The sequence below is a fragment of the Rutidosis leptorrhynchoides genome, chromosome 1 (assembly GCF_046630445.1).
Source record: "Rutidosis leptorrhynchoides isolate AG116_Rl617_1_P2 chromosome 1, CSIRO_AGI_Rlap_v1, whole genome shotgun sequence".
In the NCBI taxonomy this organism is placed as follows: Eukaryota; Viridiplantae; Streptophyta; class Magnoliopsida; order Asterales; family Asteraceae; genus Rutidosis; species Rutidosis leptorrhynchoides.
Window position 1 is genome coordinate 43,328,983 of NC_092333.1, and position 14,253 is coordinate 43,343,235.

A 14,253-nucleotide genomic window follows, 5' to 3' on the forward strand; every position below is an offset into this window, starting at 1 on the left:
CTTCGCATGTCTTTCATCCGCTTCCATTTCGGTTTTGGTCAACGGTTCCCCAACTAAAGAATTTTCTCTTCAGAAAGGCGTGAGGCAAGGAGATCCCCTCTCCCCTTATCTTTTTATCATGGTAGCCGATGGTTTGAACCATCTAATTAAATCTGCTGCACTTCATAGCCGCTTTTCTGGGATCTCAATTGGGCGGGGGGACTTACGGGTCACGCATTTGCAATACGCGGATGACACTATATTTTTTGGTGAATGGGATAGGCGTAATGTGCAAAATCTTACTAAAATTCTTAAGTGCTTTGAATTGACATCGGGATTAAAAATCAATTTTCATAAGAGCTGTGATTATGGAATTGGGGTCTCAAAAGTAGAAACGGAAAATATGGAGGCCTGGCTTGGGTGCGCAGCAGGTACACTCCCTATTACCTACCTTGGGCTTCCACTTGGATCGTCGATGAAACTCTCGAAATCGTGGGATCCGATATTTGACAAGTTTGGTAAGAGGCTGGCGGATTGGAAAGCCAGATCCCTCTCGAATGGTAGTAGACTTACATTAATTAAATCGGTATTATCTAGTCTACCTCTTTATTTCTTTTCGCTTTACTTATCCCCGTCCTGTGTTATTGAGAAGCTTGAGGGTTTGAGACGTCGGGTTTTTGGGCGGATCTTCCGAGGTCTCAAAAATGGCATGGGTTAAATGGGATACTTGTCTTAAGCCTCGTGAATTTGGTGGGTTAGATATTGCCCCTCTTGCCTTTAAAAATCGTGCCTTACTTGCAAAATGGTGGTGGCGGTTTAAACATGAAAATGACTCACTTTGGGTGTCTATTATTAAAAATATGTACGGTGAGGACTGGGTTCTTAGCACTTCTTTTTCCCCTCCTTCCTCACGTGCTTCTTCCACTTGGACGGGTATCCTTAAGGTGGGTAAAAATATCTTTAATGCAAACTCCGCTTTCGCTAATTCTTTGAAAAAAAGAGTCGTAGATGGGTCTAGTACACGTTTTTGGGTGAATTATGGCTTGGGGAAATGGTTTTTAAAGACAAATTTAATAGGCTTTATAGACTTGATACAAATAAATTTGCCACAATTCTTGACCGGGATCGATGGGAGGGCGGAAACTTTCATGCCACGTGGTGTTGGTCCCGCGATATCTCGGGAGATTGAAAGGGGACCTCACCACTCTTACTAATCTTTTATCTAGTTTTATCCCGTGCAGCTCAGGTCGAGAAGAATGGTCATGGTCTTGGAGTAAGGATGGATCGTTTCGGTTCACAAGCTTACGGATATTCTGGTCCGGAGCAGCCCTGACAGCGCACCCGTGAACATAAAGTCGCTCCTTAACAAACTGGTCCCCCTCAAAGTTGAGTTGTTTATTTGGCGTACTCGACACAAAAGTTACCTACAAGAGTTGAACTTGACAAGAGAGGTATGGACCTGGGTACGGTACGTTGTCCGGTTTGTGACAATGGTTTGGAATCAGTAGAGCACTCCATCATCTTATGCACGTTCGCTTCTGACATTTGGAATCGAGTCTATGATTGGTGGAAGCTCGGCCCTTTTACAAACTTGGGTATAAATGAATCTTTTCTTGGGAATGGATATAACTTCACCTCCGACTTGGGAAAACAGTTGTGGCAAGCTACAGAATGGGTTACGGGATACATGATTTGGAAAAGTAGGAACGCTTTCACTTTCACTAAGATAAAACCGACATGCGCAATGGTTTTCAAAGACATCCAACTTAAATGCTTCGAATGGTTCTCTAATAGGATCAAAGGTACCAATATTGAATGGGATGTCTGGCTTGCAAATCCACGAGTTTTTGATTCGCTAGCTTTATCGTCTAGGAGATCCTGGATAGGTTAATTAATTGTTCTACACGCAGGTTTTTTACCCCACTCCTGGAGTAGTCGTTTTGGTCTAGAGAATTTGGGGTGGATCAGGGTGCTTTGTCGTTGAATTGCCAACACTGTGCTCTGTCCCCACTCCAGCTTGTTTAGTTAATTCTTCTCAAGTCCAATCTCGACCTTAATGATAATGAACGGACTACGGCGTTTTCCTGCACACTCGTGGAGTCTTACTATCGGTTATATATTTGTCGTTTTGTTTTCCTAGATGTAGTTCCGTTTTTGTAAGTGTGACATTAATGTAATTATTTTGTGTTGATATATATAATACATACTTTCTTTGCCGTTAAAAAAATAAAATATAATAAAATTGAGTTCAGTGTGTAAAAAGAGTGAGCTACATGATAAAAGACATGTAAATACCAGACCCTAAAATTGAACAAAACTATTTAACGATCGTTAGTGACGAAGATCGCCGGTGAAACAAGTGAGGACCATCATTGGTCTCTCTGACGAAATAAAAAAGCATGGTGGCCATTTCTGCAATCAACAAATATAATGGATCATCCTTGAAGTTTTGTCAAAAAAGAATGTGGGGCGGCCATACACTACTCTATACCGTTATAACCGTACACTGTACTGTTATCTTCATCGAAAAAAATTAACCTCCATTGTTTTTCTCTAGAAAATGTTTACATCTGTAAAGAAGATTTTGACTAATGTACTCAAATGTGAAAAAACGTCGTTCACTAGTAATACATGTTCAATCATACGATTTACATTATTTTCATAACTTTTCATCATCATACTACATACCTGTATCAATAAATATGACGATGAATATAAATGAAAAAAATATGTATAAATAGTGAACGGTGATTTTTTTATATTTGAGCACATTAGTCAAAATTCTTGGTATAGATGTAAACATTTTTTTGAAAAAAATGGGTGGAGATTTTTTTTATTAAGATGACACGGTAGTGTACAATTATAACAGTATACAATAGTACATGGCCAGTGCACATTCTTTTTTGACAAAATTTAATGGATGGTCCATGTGGTTTATTTCAGATCAGAGAAATGACCCCTGTGTTTTTTTCGTCAAGAATTGTCTCGGTGACTTGCACTTGTTTCACCAATGGTCTTTTTCACTAATGATTGTTAAATCATTTTTTTAAATTTTGGCAATTGCCAAAATGTAAACATTTTTTTAAAGAAAATGGGTGGAGATTTTTTTTTATTAAGATGACACGGTACTGTACGGTTATAACAGTATACATTAGTGCATGGTCGGCGCACATTCTTTTTTGACAAAATTTAATGGATGGTCCATGTGGGTTGTGTCATACCCAGTCCAAAATCTTTCTGAACGAACACAATAACATATGGTACCATCGCGATGAACTGACGTCTATATGCCATGAACGACTCCAAGTAATATTTTTAAAATGAGCAAATGCACAGCGGAAGATTTCTTTCATACCTGAGAATAAACATGCTTTAAAGTGTCAACCAAAAGGTTGGTGAGTTCATTAGTTTATCATAAATAATCATTTCATAATTTTAATAGACCACAAGATTTTATATTCCCATTTCGCATAAATAAACATCCCATACATAGAGATAAAAATCATTCATATGGATTGAACACCTGGTAACCGACATTCACAAGATGCATATTGAATATCCCCATTGTGACGACCCGAAAATTTTCGACCAAATTTAAACTTAATATTTATATGTTTCTGACACGATAAGCAAAGTCTGTAGAGATGAGTCTCAAAAAGTTTGAACTATTTACATATATTCATGTGACCTTCTACTGTCTCCGATGATTCACGAACAATTGTGTGTAAATAAATATGTAAATAAAATATAAGTGTATATATTAATTTGAATGAATATTATACCATTTAATCAATTGAATTAAACGTGTAAAGAAATATACAAAATAAATAAGATATTATTAAATAAATAAAAAAAATATATATATATATATATATATATATATATATATATATATATATATATATATATATATATATATATATATATATATATATATATATATATATATATATAATATACAAATACTAAATATGTTATCATATAATAATAAGTATTACATAATTAATAATATGTAATATTATTATGTTAAATTTAATTACAAGTTAAAATATAGTTATTATATTACTTTTATTATTATTATTATGATAATGATAATTATTATTATTAATATTAACAATGTTATTATTATTAATATATTTAATAATTATGAATATTGAATACAATATATATAAAAATAGATAATTACGCGTATCTAATCTGTATTACATCACTATCTGTTTGATTTTCATGCCTCCCTAATTTGATCCCTAATATTTGGTCGACAAATATAAAGAGTGAGGCTCCTCGTTCTCTCATATTCCCACGTTTTATTATATGATTAATATAATATTATATGATTAATATAATATTATATGATTTACTGTTTTTATTTTATTCCATCTATCAAATCTCTATATAGAATATATAGAGACTTTTGCACAATCCAACAAGGCACTAAATTTTCATTTCGGTTAGCTTTCCTTTTCTCATATGACCATCACCACTTGTCTATTTCCAATCACTTTTCTTCTTTTAAATTTACACACAACCATCCTATTCTTCTTTATATGTAAACGAGAATATATATATACATTACATTCAAATACTTACCTATACATAAAGGTATACACATATATACACATGATCAACCATTTCACCTATCAACTTACAACCACATACAAACACTTGAGTTTTATGAAACGTTGTCTCTTAATTGGAACACAAACTCACCAGCGAGTTACCATTTCCACCACAACCCAAGAAGACCCACGTAAATTGCTACTTCTATTCAATTCCCTGTTTCTTCGATCAATTCAACACCCACAACCTGGCCACCGTCTATCATCAATCTAACACCACACATCATCAAGCCACTAGACTCGATCCTGTTACTGTTCGGCTGCATCTCCAAGTACCATCACAAACGGTTGCCTAATCAAACCCCACCTTCACCACAAAACCACCATTTTTGTTACCATTGATTGCTGCTACAATCATGTTTTTCTGTCCAGGTAAAACCCAAAACAAACCCATTGAAACCCAACTGTAACTTTCTGATAATTGTTTCTGTTTCTAATCAAATCTCTACGCTGCAACTGCAATTGCAATATTTCTGTTTCAATCGAAAGAAAGACCAATCCATTGAAGCTGTTGTACCTGCAATGATCTAACCACTCGAAAACAATGACTGTTACTGCTACTTGTTAACGTTTAGTAATACTGCAGCCATATTATTCGACTTTCACCAAACCAAAACCTCATCTTCTAATCATTTTTGCTGCCATATAGAAATCATAAACAAAACCCTCATCAGACATCATCAATACATGTTATTAACCATTATCAAACTGCTACTATTGATCGATTAAAATCACCACCACAAACCATTTTGACCTCCGGAGCTAATCGAACTATTTAATATCAAATTGAGTACTTATTCAGGTTACTGATCATTCTTTGATGCTTCGTAGTACTTCCATTCAAGTTATCAATCATTGAATGATTACAAATATCAAAGAAAAATTAGGGTTCATCAAGGTCAACACTTTGATTCACAAATTTTAGTATATTTCTGATATAATTAATGGTTATCGAATATTTAAGAGATGAATTACAGTAACTTTCATGAAGTAATCTATACCTGATATGCTTGGTCCTTGATTTCTGACTTCTAATTCCATCTTCATCATTGCCTCTATTCTGGGCAAATTTGGAGTCGTTATCGATCTTGGCCTTGACTTCCTTCACCAAACCTACTCACGCATAGGTCTAGGAAGCGAATTAAATTAATATTGTGATTTGATTCGATGGAGTTGATCTTAGAAAACTTCTGGTGTTCATAGGAATTGGGGAACGAATCATCTGGTAGTGAACAAATATATCGGGTGTTACCTGGACAGGCATCGAAGTACTTGTTTGTGGGCTTAAGTTTTTTTTACAACTTTGTATGGCCCAACTCGTTTTCCAGCCATAACATGGCCCATCGAGATACGGTTTAGATACATTTCAGTATGAGATGTTAATCAGAAAAACAGGATAGACGAATGGCCAAGGGTGTGTTTGGGGTAGCGTGAAGTCGTGGGTTCGAGTTTTGGCGGAGGCAATTTATTTTCTTTTTGAAACTTGATACTTCAAAGGTAGTATTATCATCATCATTATTATTATTATTATTATTATTATTATTATTATTATTATTATTATTATTATTATTATTATTATTATTATTATTATTATTTATTGTTATTATTATTATTGTTCTTCTAATTATTACTAATATGATATGATTATAATTATTATTATTATTTTTAATATCAATATTATTATTATTATTATCATTAAAAATTATTATTATTATTAAAAGTAACATTACTATTAAAGTTATCATTTTAATTAAAATTATCATTTCCAAAGTATCATTATTTTAAGTATCACTATTTTATTATTATTATTATTATTATTATTATTATTATTATTATTATTATTATTATTATTATTATTATTATTATTATTATTATTATTATTATTATTACTATTACTATTACTACAAATAAAATGACTAGTATTATTATTAAGATTAGTATTTTCATTATTAAAACTAATTATTATTATTATTATTATTAACACTATTTTAATATTAGTAAGGTCATTATTTTAACAAACCATAAGTTATTTATACAAAAATATGTCAAATACATATACCATAACTATATGAATATTACATTATTATTTTAAATAAGTAGTATATAATTAATATATACAAACGGGGTTGATTATTATTACATGTTAATTATATGTGTTAATATAAATATACAAATGATATAGGTTCGTGAATCCGAGACCAACCCTGCGTCGTTCAATATAGTCATATGTATTTTTACTACAAAATACATTAGGTGAGTTTCATTACTCCCTTTTTAAATGCTTTTGCAATATATATTTTTGGGACTGAGAATACATGCGCTGCTTTTATAAATGTTTTACGAAATAGACACAAGTAATCGAAACTACATTCTATGGTTGGATTATCGAATCGAATATGCCCCTTTTTAGCTTGGTAGCCTAAGAATTAGGGAAATGGCCCCTAATTGACGCGAATCCTAAAGATAGATCTATGGACCTTGACACATCCCATTCGGGTTACGAATGCTTTAGTACTTCGATTATCATGTCCGATGAGAGTCCCGGAATGATGGGGATATTCTATATGCATCCTGTTAGTTCGGTTATCAAGCGTTCACCATATGAATGATTTTTATCTCTATCCAGTTTGCGAAATGCCTGATAAAAGATGTGTATTTATGAGAAATGAAAATCTTGTGGTCTATTAAATTGATGAAAATGGTTGTTTATGATAAACTAATGAACTCACCAACCTTTTGGTTGACACTTTAAAGCATGTTTATTCTCAGGTATGAAAGAAGTCTTCCGCTGTGCAATTACTCATTTTAAAGATATTATTTGGAGTCATTCATGACATATTTCAAAAGACGTTGCATTCGAGTCGTTGAATTCATCAAGATTATTATTAAGTTAATTATAGTTAGATATATTATAAAATGGTATGCATGCCGTCAACTTTCGATGTAATGAAAGATTATCTTTTCAAAAACGAATGCAATGTTTGTAAAATGTATCATATAGAGGTCAAGTACCTCGCGATGTAATCAACTGTTGTGAATCGTTTATAATCGATATGGACTTCGTCCGGATGGATTAGGTCGGGTCCCTTCACCCATCATTCCGGGAAATCCTTCGGACATGATAAATTTCGAAGTACTAAAGCATCCGGTACTTTGGATGGAGCTCGTTGGGCCCGATAGATCTATATTTAGGATTCGCGTCAATTAGGGGCCATTTCCGTTACCTAATTCTTAGGCTACCAAGCTAAAAAGTGGCATATTCGATTTGATAATCCAACCATAGAATGTAGTTTTGATTACTTGTGTCTATATCGTAGGACATTTATAAAAGCAGCGCATGTATTCTCAGTCCCAAAAATATATTGCAAAAGCATTTAAAAAGGGAGCAAATGAAACTCACAGTACGATATTTTGTAGTAAAAATATGCATACGACGGAACTGAACAATGCAGGGTTGGCCTCGGATTCACGAACCTATGCCATTTATATATATATTAACACACATATAATTGTAATTGAACAAATTTATATATATAAAAATTTATTAGTTGTATCATTTTTATATTAATAGACTACATGTTTCATATATTCATCTTATATAAATAAAAATATTAATTTTGTTTTGTTATATGTATTAAATATATTTTTGTATATAGATATATATCGTTTGTTTGTTAAAATTATAATAATACTAAAATGATATTTGTAATGATAATAATAATAATAATAATAATAATAATAATAATAATAATAATAATAATAATAATAATAATAATAATAATAATGATAATAGAGTTAAAAATGATACTTTTAATATTAATGATAAAAATGATAACTTTAATAAAAATAATACTTTTAATAAAAATGTTAATTTTAATGATAATGAATATTAATAATAATAACTATAAAAATAATGATTTTACTAATAATAACAATGATACTACTCCCTCCGTCCCTAAATTATTGTCCAGTATTCCATTTTGGGATGTCCCAAATTAATTGTCTACTTCCATAAATAGAAAGGAAAGGAGATATTTCATTGGTGGATCTGGAGAGAGAAGATATTTCATTGGTGGAGAAATAAAGTTAGTGGGATTTCCTAAAACTGTGTGTTTTTTGTCTGGGGACAATTAATCTGGGACGGAGGGAGTAATATTTATATTTATAATAATACTTATATTAATAATAATAATAATAATAATAATAATAATAATAATAATAATAATAATAATAATAATAATAATAATAATAATAATAATAATAAATAATAATAATAATAATAATAATAATAATAATAATAATAATAATAATAATAATAATAATAATAACAATAATAATATTAATGGAAATAGTCATACTACCTCAAGGAAGTTGTCCTTAAAAAAAATGCCCAAGCCCGGGTTTGGACCCGCGACCTCCCGCTAACCCGACATTTCCTTAGACCAGCTGAGCTAGCCTATTTTTCTGAAATTAATACTAATCCATATTTGTTTAACCCAATATAACTGTCTGTCTTTTGCTTTATTTTCAAAAATAAAATGCCCCAACCTTGGCTCGAACTCGAGACCTCTTGGTTAAACACAAACGTCCCTAACCAACTGCACTACTATGCTTTTCTGATTTACTAGCACCTTAAATTCTTTTAAACTATAACTGCCTGATGCCTTCTTCAAAACCCATTGAACATCATCATACTTATTTTACAGGATCATCAATATCAATATCATCGTTATCTTATGATCATTATTGTAATCATCTAATCATCACCATCCGTTTTACTTCACGTATCATTATAATGTCTATGATCACCGTAATCTAGTCGACATCATCATCAATATCATAATTACTTTCATAGTTAGTTTACTATATATGCTCATCATTTTATGTACATCACTTATATCATCCTGACTTCTTCTATCATCACTATCATCTTCAAACAACATCATTCGTCATCCTTATATCTCTCCGACTCGTCATCCCCTTCAAAAAATCATGTATCATCATCCTTATACATGAATCATTTATCAATATCCTAAACAAAATCGAGTAGTAACAGATACGAATTGCACAAGCATCATCATATCACCACGTATATCACATCTTTTATAACCATCATCAACATCATCGTCACAGTTCATCGTCTTCCTCCAAATTTATGGTTTCGTAAAAAAATACGAAGCTTGTTGGTGTGTGGGCTAAGTGTGTAAAAACAACCCACGTCTGTATAAGCCCATGCCTAAATGATCTAGCCTAAAACAATTCGAAGCCCACTAATAATAATTTCCTACTTTAAATAATTTCCTTATTGGATATATGAAGCTCGTTAACTAACTGTCCAATTTTTTTATACAGTTCGCAATAAATAAAAAAACGACATAGAACCCTACCACTAAATCAATCACCACGATCCCACATCATTGTCTTCTATTAATCTTTTTCATCACCAAAACATCATTATTGCCAAACCATCAATAACATTATTCTAATTATCTTCATCTAAGTGGCCTTCTTTTTTTTTTTGAAGATTATTTTGATTGGCGAATGTAGCAATAGGAAACAGAAACCAACGGCAGCAATAAGAGTTTCGTTTGGGTCTTGTTCGAGTAGAGAATAGATTAGCAACAGAAAGATGAAATAGACGTATCAGTAAAATGGGTTGCTTTTTGATGGTTTAGGGTGGCGATGGAGGCTATTTGTGGAGGTTTTCAATGATGGCAGGTGTGATGGTGGTAGTCGGGGGTGTAACGGTTGGTGGTTATTTTTGATAAAAATGGTGATGATGGTAGAGATGGTGGCAGTCGGATGTGGTGGTTATTTTGTGGTGTTAACCAGCTACAAAGACAGCCACAAAGGAAGAGGTCGATGGTGGATATATGGTGATTTACGAAAGAAGAAAACAAGCACAGAAAAGCAAGGTGATGGCGGTTCCAAGTTAGGAGAGAGAGAGAGGAGAATGAGAGAGAAGGATAGAGAGGTGATAATCGGCTGTGGTGGTGTAGTGTGGTGGTCATGACAGCGGTGTATGGTGATTTCGGTGATGGTGCACAAGATGATGGTTATAGTTTGTACAAAACAAGAAATATATATAAATGAACCAAAATATTAGTAGCAATGTAGTGGGTTTCGTTTTGTAGTCATGTTGGTAACTGAAGATAGTAGTAGGTCACGATGAAGAAAGGAAAAAGAAGAGTGGCGAGGTTGTGGTGGTTTCAATGGTGGTTTGTGAACCGGCGAAGGTGATAACGATGAATCAGGGAAAAAAAATACAAGTAATAGCAAGTGTCATGCTTTTGTTAATCATACTCAAATGAAGAAACAAAGAAGTGAAGAAAAGAAGATGCAAGTGGTAATGATGTGTTTGTTATCTCAGTGTAAATATATGCATATATATGACTTGAATATGTATGTGTGTATATAATAGATGGGTGCAGTGTTTCAGAAAACAAAAGAAAGTGGAGGAATATAATACTAACTTTAATAAATGTGTGATTGAATTGAATCAAAAAGTGGACAGATTGACAATCATAAAAGTAATTGAATTAATATCTCGTGAATACACTTGTCTATATGTTACCGACAGTTTCCACGGACTACTATTCTGTATCCCGTTGCTAACTAGTGGAGAATAAAAGTACTCAGAAAAATCTCATATTTTTAAAATAAATGTCTTTATTTATTTTGGTCATTATGGTACAGAATTCAATCACTAACAATTAAATAAAAATTACATTAATTATTCACTCCCAACCCTAAGTAAAATATAAAATTTTTTAAAATTCAACCATTAGTTTCTAAATATATTTTAAATAAGCCTATAATTTATATAACTCATTTTCAGATCACCGTTTATTTTAGAATTACATAAGTTTGAATTTAGCTTGCTTAATATCAATCGAAACATCAAACGAGTATTACAATCATTTAATATTTATTTTTAATATACTTTATTTATATATAGAGATATATTTTAAATAATAATTATTATAATATCTTATTTTTATTTTATTAATTTTTAATAACAACAACATATAATACTTCAAATTATATTTCGAATTATTATTTATATATACATACGCACATATCTATTTACAATTAATTGTTCGTGAATCGTCAGAAACAGTTAAAGTTAAATGGATGTATGTAAAAAGTTCAAAAATTTTGAGACTCAACAAAACAGACTTTTCTTATCGTGTCAAAATATATTAAATCGTATCGAAAGTTTGGTTTAAAATTAGTCGGAATTTTCCTGGTCGTCACAGTACCCACCCGTTAAAGAAATTTCGTACCGAAATTTGAGTGAGGTAGTCATGGCTAACAATAAAAATGTTTTCATGACGAATATGAGTTGATGAATGGAGTTTTATCATCATTGAGTAATATAGATAGAACGATTCGATTATGTGAAGCGTACGAGTGAAGCTGTCACAAAAAATAGTGAAATGAAGAAAATAGATATTCATCTTAGCTTTTGACGTAGTCACGGTTGATTTCCGGAATTCAAGGGATTTAAAAGAAAATCTTTGAAATCTTTAAGATCTGATTCTTCGAAATTTATGCAAATTAAGATCTCTTGAAATAAATGCGATCATTAGTCTCGATTGCTTTGTCTGGTATTTCCACTATAAATGAACTTCTTCTGTTCCATTATTTTTCACCACTTCAATAATTTCTTTCTTAATTCACATTTCCAAGTAGATTAAAAATGCTTAATCCAGTTCTGATCCTTGTACTTATCCTGACTATCGTATCTGTCATTCTTCTCTTCCATTTACCATGGGAGGAATCTATTCACTTCTACTATTACCTTGGGGTTATAGTGTTTTTAATTCTCCCGTATCTTTATATGGCTATACGCATTGATATACATGGTTTGTAATTTATGTGTTTGTGATCGGCTTTATATTTTCCTTTATATTTAGAAGTTACATGCTTTTGTTTTCTCTTCCCGACTTCAAGTCAAACGAATAACGGTCCAGAATTTGTAGGTATGAAATTTTGATTGATCATAATGTTCTAAGCAGGATGAATCGTAATAGCACGATTTGATTTGGTAAATTATCAGAATTACAGAAGATAGAACTATCAAGAATATATTTTCTTGATGTGTTCAGAGGTTAAGTAGAATGAAAGAGTTATGTAACATGACACATGATAAAGGTATGATCTGTGATCCTTTATCACGTTACATTAGAAACTCAGCATGACTTAATGTAATATAATCACGTTGGCTGGGCGTCATTATATTATACTAACCCATGCTTCAATTCCCAATACTTCTCCACAATTCATTCATAATTTATACTTAGATTTTACAGAAGTTTTCAATATAATGGAATACAGAAAACACGAAGAGGTAGTTAATTTCGGACAAGAATATTTATAAAATTATCCTCAGAAATATCGAAGATATTTATGATGATATTTTGGAATTTCTAAGTTCAAATAATGATGAAGAAAAAATTTCCGCAAGATTTTAACATGACTTCGGAGCAATATATTCTCTAAAGATTTCATCGGATCCAGAATTACCTGAATTCTTTGAATATAGGGTTTGGTCCTTGTATTTGTCCTTTGTCTCCTTCATGGTTAGCTCAATCCATTTTTCAGTTCCAAATTTTCTATCGAGCGTTCCTAACACTCCATTCTTTATTATCAAACTCTTGGTGTAGTGACCCGAACTTTTCCATGATTATATATTAAATGAAAACTATATTTGCATGATTAAATGTTTTCAACATGTTAAGCAATCCAACTTGATAAAACTTGATTAATTGGAATGAGGCTATGTAGTCAATTGATCACCCAAATTGTCCGGCGATTCACGAACGTTAAAACTTGTAAAAATGACATTGATATATATATATATATATATATATATATATATATATATATATATATATATATATATATATATATATATATATATATATATATATATTAACATGATAATATGATGAGTAAGTATCTCACCGAGTACATTAACAATGAGTTATATATACATAAGATGAAAGTAGTGAATTAAGAAACGCGAAACGACATATATAACGACTATCGTTATAACAACGTCTTACTAAATACCTATGTATCATGATAAGATATTAATACACTATGTTTAACATGATAAAATGATAATTACATATATCATTAAGTGTATTAACAATGAACTACACGAGTAGGATGAGACTACTAACGTAAGGATTTTGAAACAATATATATATGTAACGATTATCGTTGTAATAGTATTTTACACATATATACATGATATTAAGATATATTAATACACCATGTTAACATGTTAACATAACAATTTAACATCTCATTTAAGTGTAATAACAATGGATCAATTACATTTAACAAGATCGTTAACCTAAAGGTTCCGAAACAACACTTACATGTAACAACTAACGGTGACTTAACGACTCAGTTAAAATGTATATACATGTAGTATTTTAAAATGTATTTATACACTTTTGAAAGACTTCAAGACATATATCAAAGTACTTCTACTTAGAAAAAATGCTCACAACTACATTCTCATTTGTTTTCATCAACAATTTTACTCGTATGCACCCGTATTCGTACTCGTACAATACACAGCTTCTAGATGTATTTACTATTGGTATATACACTCCAATGATCAGCTCTTAGCAGCCCT